The sequence below is a fragment of the Leptonotus elevatus genome, chromosome 10, assembly GCF_054856555.1.
Source record: "Leptonotus elevatus isolate MCC_2025b chromosome 10, RoL_Lele_1.0, whole genome shotgun sequence".
Classification (NCBI taxonomy): domain Eukaryota; kingdom Metazoa; phylum Chordata; class Actinopteri; order Syngnathiformes; family Syngnathidae; genus Leptonotus; species Leptonotus elevatus.
The window spans coordinates 22,458,530-22,465,486 of record NC_141248.1 but is presented as its reverse complement, the minus strand read 5'-3'; the positions used below and the strand labels follow the sequence as shown (position 1 = coordinate 22,465,486).

General features: G+C 40.1%; 1 protein-coding gene across 2 annotated transcripts in view; it reads right to left on the bottom strand.

Annotated features, from left to right (window-relative positions):
* sox13 (SRY-box transcription factor 13) overlaps positions 1-2,194 on the bottom strand; it is a 31,704-nt gene extending 29,510 nt beyond the window's left edge. For both annotated transcript variants that reach the window (XM_086087559.1, XM_086087562.1), the window contains exon 1: positions 1,852-2,194. The gene's annotated coding sequence lies outside the window, so the exon portion shown is untranslated. The remainder of the gene's footprint in view (positions 1-1,851) is intronic.
* Positions 2,195-6,957: the final 4,763 nt, after the last annotated feature.

Genomic DNA, 6,957 nt, shown 5'->3' with positions numbered 1-6,957 from the left:
TTCTAAATGTACAAGATTTTTTTTCTCTAGGTTTTCATACTCTTGTTAACAAAAGTGGAAAAACATGTTAAACTAGTAGAAATGAATTTTTGACGTCTATAGCCGTCAATGACAGTGAATGAGTTAATGCTTCATTTACCTTGATCTTATCGTATAATGATCTGATATTGATTGTTGTAATAAAGATTGTTTGTTGAAAATGACATTAGAAGAAGGGGGGGGGGGTCACAAATTAAATTGCAATCACAATTTTGAGGGGAGAAAAAAAAGATTATTTGCTAAAATCGTTCATCCCTAACAGCATGCGATCAAAAGCTTTCAAACATTAATAAAACACCACCACAGCAAATGATGAGCGTGTATGGGTGGTACGAGAGGCGGGTGACAATTAGTCAGTTACCTTTCAAACCAGTATGAACCCGTTCACCTGAGCGGACAAAACTTCACAAGAAAGAATGGAGTAGGAGGGAGGTGCTGAGGGCAGAGGTCAAGGGTGACATACCAACCTCTCCTTTTGGTTATTATGTGTGTGACTTTGGGCGCAAATGTGTGTTTGTGAGCATGTTTGCAAGACTGATCGAAAAGTTGCAGAAAGAAAGAAAGAAGGTTGCAGCAACTGGGAGTGTGACGGTGGTACACTGTAAAAAAAAAAGAAAAAAAGAAAGGAATTTTTCCTTCAAAAAACTTTGTAAAGTTTTTTCCACTCAGAAATTCAAAGTAACTTTTACAGGGAAGGTTTTGAGTAAATTTTACAAGTTTATTTATTTTTAAAGGAAAGAAAAAGCTACCTAAGCGAACAAACTCATGACCTTCAGCTTGGGTGACAGCCACTCTACCACCTGAGCCACGCCTCCTCCTTGCAAAATTTACTTCGAATTTCTGAGTGAAAAAACGTGACCATTTTTTTCTCAAAGTAAATATGACTTATTTTTTTCTTATTTTTTTTACAATAGCAAAGAGCAATCAAGGATCAAAATGAGACTGATTTGAAGAAAATATAGGAACTCCAAAGCTTTTGTATAAAGTCAGCAACAACACACACGTTGTCTTCCCACTGATGAGATCTTGAAATCTTGACATTGGTCCATCCTGTCACCACATCAGTCTGAGCAAGGGCTTCAAAATAGAAGGGTGGGTGATTGGAATAGTGTACCAGAGCCCAAAGCATGAGGGGGGCTCTGGGGGGGGCGGGGGTGATAGGGGGCGAATCAACTTCTGAAAGGGGGGCACGAGAATCTGTTGTTACGCCCCTGCGCCAGGGACATCCATCCATTTTCATAACCACTTAATTCCTCAAAAGGGTCCCTTGGGTGCTGGAGCCTATCCCAGCTGGCTTCGGGCAGTTGGCGGGGTACACCCTGAACTGGTCGCCAGCCAATTGCAGGGCACACAAAGACGGACAAGAACTTCTGACATGTAAGGACTAAAGATGAAGAAAGTTTTAAAAGCTAGACACAATATCACTTATTCCGGAATTACATTTAAAAGAAAAAAATGGGGGAAAAATCTGAAAATCGAACTTGATTTCGTTGGACTTTGAAATCACTGATTTCTGTCAACCAAAACAACAACATCATCATCGTCATCATCATCCAAAAGTTGTCACACAGCCTCGCGGAACTGTGCCAGATTCGTGACAACAAAGTTACACACGTTTACAGCAACGCTGACTTAATCATGTTCAAACGACACGAATCCCGTATACTGACATGAAATCACAAACTCCGAGCGGCAGTTTTAACTGACGTTGAAATCAGACGAAATCAAGAGAGAGAGAGAGAGAGAGAGAGAGAGAGAGAGAGAGAGAGAGAGAGAGTGAAATGGTGAAGTCGCGATCAACGTGACACTCACCAGGCAGTCCCGGTGCGTTCTAAACTCCTCAAGAAAAGCCAGCAAAAACTTCCGCCGCCCTCCTCCTTCTTCCTCTTTATTTAGCTCGGGTGCCAAAACCGCCCGCCCTACGCGAGTTGTTCAGTCCGGTCGTTCCGACGATCTTGACAGTCTGTTCGGCGTTGCGCTCGGAACCAGTGTCACAACGTGGCCGCGGAAAACACGGCGCCGTCCTCCTTCGTCGTATCCGCAGCCAACCTGGCTTGGCATCCAGTCAGTCAGTCAGCCAGCCAGTCAGCCAGTCAGTCAGTCAGTCAGTCAGTCCACGGCGGCCCGCAGCTCACCTCCCACTTAAAGGGCGAGAGCGAGTCTGACTCTCCGTTGAGGTTGTGGGGACAACCGGAGTGCATGGGGGAGGAGAGAGAGAGAGAGAGAGAGAGAGAGAGAGCGTGGTTCGAGTAAAACGTGAGGGAGAGGGGATCGATATCAACCATCTATAACTCACACACAATATTGGCCAACCTTATTGACGAGTTGCTCCTTATCATCGTTTCTTTTAAATCAATTCGGTTCAATATTGCAGTAACTCCATTTATTATCAGTGCCAACCAGGGGCATCACTAGGTTTTATGGACTGTTAATATATATATATATATATATATATATATATATATAAATATATATATATATATATAAATATATATAAATATATATATATATATATATAAATAAATATATATATATAAAAAAATAAATATATATATATATATATATATATATATAAATAAATATATATATATATATATGCTTTTCTTTTTTAACATGCAAAGCCCAATCACAAGGGTTTGGACCTGGCACATATAAGATAACCATCTTTTTTTTTTTAAATGATCCACATCCATGTGTGTCGTGCAAGGTTGGTATCGGTGTACATTTTATTTCCTGAAAATGTGATCGTGATGTATCAAGAGAATGGCCCACAATTTAGAGGGACTCGTCTGGTAATCCAGTTCAAATACCTTAAACATCAGTGACAGAACCACATGTTAGGCAGGAGTCGGGCCGGGCGAGACCGGGCTGATGCGCCCAAGTCAAAAGGCCAGGGTCGATTTTTTTTTTTTGGTGTGCCAGTCAAGCCCTACTTACTGCCTCTCCTTAGCGAGTCGTAGTCTCGCACTGGCCACCACATTTAAAACATTCGGACTCAACCCAAAAATATGTAAGGCTCAAAATAATTGGGGAGCAATTTTGCACTTAGTAAATTGGAGGCGCAATTTTCAGTCCGGTTTTTGAGCCTGGGTTGCCGCATCCAGGCGGATTTCACCGACCTCCTTGTTTTGTCCCGCTTATTACGCAGGTCCCATCCCGGTGTCCCGCTTCTGCCACGTGTTTGTCAAGCACACGGTTGTCATAGCGATTCATAAGATAAACCCATTCAAAGGAGAAGTAACTGTTCAATTCCTTTCTATTTACTTCCAAGTTCACGTTTGCATTCTCATTCGCATTCTCAATCTGATCGGTAGCAGGTGGTGACTGGAACTACAGAGCAACTTCCTGCTTTCACAGCTAAGAATCATGGGAAATGTAGTCCCACTATACACTGTGGTCGCCAGTGGCTGGTCAGACGCCGCAAGTTGAGTTTACTAGTGTTATATTTACTTTTTTTTTTTTTTTTTTAATAAAAAATATATATATATAGAAAAAAATAAATTAATAAAAAAATAAAATAGCGTTATATTTCCAATGTTATAATGTCTTCCTCCGCCCAACCCCACCACCGTCGAGGAAGAGTGACTTTGATGACATTTGGTAGAAATTAGTGTTCAGAGACTTGCTTTCTTTACTATGGTTGAAAGCAGAATCAGGAAAGTCTTATTAAATGCATGGGAAAAAAATGCATTTGAAAAGGCCTGTGTTTACGGGCACTGTTTGTACAGACACACGTTCGAGAGAGTAACTGGCCGTGAGGTGAGGAATAGAAAAAAAAAACGTGCTTTCGGAGCAGAGATTACGAAGTAGTGAAGACCTCATAAGCAAGGACGAAAGACAGAAAGAAGGAGTCGGGTCAGGTTGAGCGCGCACGGCGCGTACGGCGACGACGAGATTAAAAAGGAGACGCAGCTCAAAGGAGACGGAGAGATTGAAAACGAGGAGAAGGTGGCGAGAGGTTGATTGCGCTCGGGGATAGTTGATGTGCCATTTCTAATCCCTCCTGTTTCTTGCTTTGTGCTGGGGCCCAGCAGGAAGTGGGAGCCGGGCAGACAACAATTAACAAAAGAGCTGTGAAGAATACAATTGGCCATCAATGGCCAACCATGTGCCTTTGTGCCAGTCGCCATGGAGACGGCACAACACCACCATACGGCGATTACAAAACCCTGTTCTGCACCTTGTTCTTTCTTTCCCCTTCTCTGTGCCCTTCCATTTATCTTCTCGTTGCAATGTACGGTCGTTTCTGTCTCTCTCTGTCTCTCTCTCTCTCTCTCTCTCTCACAGCTATACGTTTAGTTCCAATGCAGTGCTCGAGATGGAAAGATTGTAGTGTTTCACTCAGAGTCAGCGGCACAGATGTATGCCGTACATGGTAGCATTTTTGCCCGTAGAGACGGAAAATAATGCGAAGACGCAGACGAGAATTTGATTCAAGTTAGGCGAGCTTAACGTAAGATGGCCGCCGGTGGTTTCACGTCTCCTGATGGCAAGTAAAGCAGCATTGCTAGTCTGTTCATATGTAAGTTCCAATTGCCTCATTTGATGTTATGGGAGGCCTGCTGTGGTCTGATGAGTCCACATTTCAAAATTGTTTTGGAAATCAGGAACGTTGGAGCAACCGGGTTGTCAATGGCGTAATCATCAAAAAGCCTCCATCAGGGACTACGTTTACATGCAGGCAAAAAAGCCGAATGTTGGCAATATTTGGGTTTTGTAAGGTCATGTAAACACGCGCAATAACCGGAATACGCTCTTATTTGGGGTTTTAAAAACCCGAATTATTATCACCAACTATTATAGGTCTATCTGGTCTTATGGGTGCGACTTGCACTTTGTAACTTTCTGCTTTAAAAACATTCATGTCAGTGTATGGCGTACAAAAATTTCAAGAGGTCCAGTTAGAGAAAACTATTTGAAACAAAAGACCAGAAAATCACAATGCCTTCATTATTTATTGCAATGTATACATTTTAGTAGTCTTAAATTGTATCTACATCATGATGTTAGTTTTAATGCTGTCAATGTTAAAGCTTTAAAGTTGTAACTCTCTGCCGTTAAATCTGGAGTTAAAGCTTTAACTCAGGAGTTAAAGTTTTAAAGTTAAAGCTTTAACTCAGGAGTTAAAGTTTTAAAGTTAAAGCTTTAACTCAGGAGTTAAAGTTTTAAAGCTTTAACTTTGACAGCACTTAAGTTTATTTATGTACTTGCTACTTTTTTTTTTTTTTTTTTTTTTAAGAAATAGAGAGCTCTTATTTCAGCTTTGGATTCCACATTCAAAAAACACAAAAGCACACCTGCGGCCAAGAACAAAAAAAAAAATGGATGGATAAAATAAAGCCCTTTCCATGTTTTACAAATGCAAAAAAAAACAAAAAAAATTCTGTCAATGTTCATTTTATTATTACAAGGCCAAACACAAACATGGAGATATTTTGCAATGATAGTAGCGTGGGTTAATTTTCATCACATTAAACCTACATTTCGGAATGTCCCTTCCCTTGCACAATAACAACCGTGTGAGATAAACCACAGTAGCACCATCGGTGCGAAAACCTCAAATGATGTTACCTGCTTAGTCCTCTCGCGGTATCACTACAATCTGCTTATGGGCCTTAATATACCAACATGCAGAAACACCGACACACCGCAAACCACAACGAGGTGACTGAAGAACACTTGTCAAAACGTCTTGTGTGTCAACGTCAGATGCTCTCTACGATACAAAGGTCACATTATTTCTCAGAAGCAAGCACACTTTGCATACTTTCATTCCGACCCACAACGGAAGCACGTTTGTCCTAAGGTGAGAATTTTCTTCTCAAAAACATCACTCTACGGCGATGCGGCGACCACAATAAACTGATTGAGCTGATTGGCATGTCCGCAGCGGTGTGTGGGCAAACACAAACTTGCGAGCGAATCTTAACACCTCACGTCAACTGCAAGGTCTCAGCGGGTTCAGCGAACAAATAGACAGCCCTCGCCTCTCCGACGACCTCTCTCTGCAGCTGTGGTCAAGCAGGCTGGTTACATAGCAAAATCAACACTGAGAGTGTTAAATTTAACACTAGATAAGTGTTTATGTGTGTCCACACCAATGAGTGTAAATCTGACACATTTTTAACTCATTCACTGCCTTTAAATTCATTTAAAAAAAAACAAAGATTATTAAAAATTAGGGGCAAGAGGCGATTATTTTTTTTTAATTGTAATTAATCGCATGACTTCACTAGTTAACTCACGATTAATCACAAACTTTATATCGGTTCTAAATGTACAACAAAAAAAATTCTAGGTTTTCATACTCTTGATAACAAGTGGGATTTTTTTTAAATTAAAATAGTTCAAATGAATTTTGGACATTTATAGCCGTGAATGTCAGTGAATGAATTAAAAAAAAGAAGAAAAAAAAGATAAAAAATTCGGGGCGTCGAGCAATTAAAGTTTTTAATCATAATTAATCGCATGACTTCACTAGTTAACTCGCGATTAATCACAAATTACATATCTGTTCTAAATTTGCAATGACATTTTTTTTAATTAGTTTTAATATTCTTGTTAACAAAAGTGGAAAAAAATTTAAACTAATAGAAATAGTTCAAATGAATTTTTGACGTTTATAGTCGTCAATGGCAGTGAATGAGTTAAAGTGTTACTTTTCTCACACAGTGTTACTCCAACATAATATACACTGCTAAACACAAGAGAAGTGTTAAAAAATACTCTACATTAGCGTCAGTGTTAACAAACTTCACTTTACTCTGGTAAAAGATTAACACTGAGAGTGTTGAATCTAACATGAGGTAAGTGTTTATATGTGTCCACACCGATGAGTGTCAATCTGGCACTTTTCAAAGTGTTACTTTTTTCCACACTTAACCAGTGTTACTCCAACACTGTATCGTGTTAAAAATA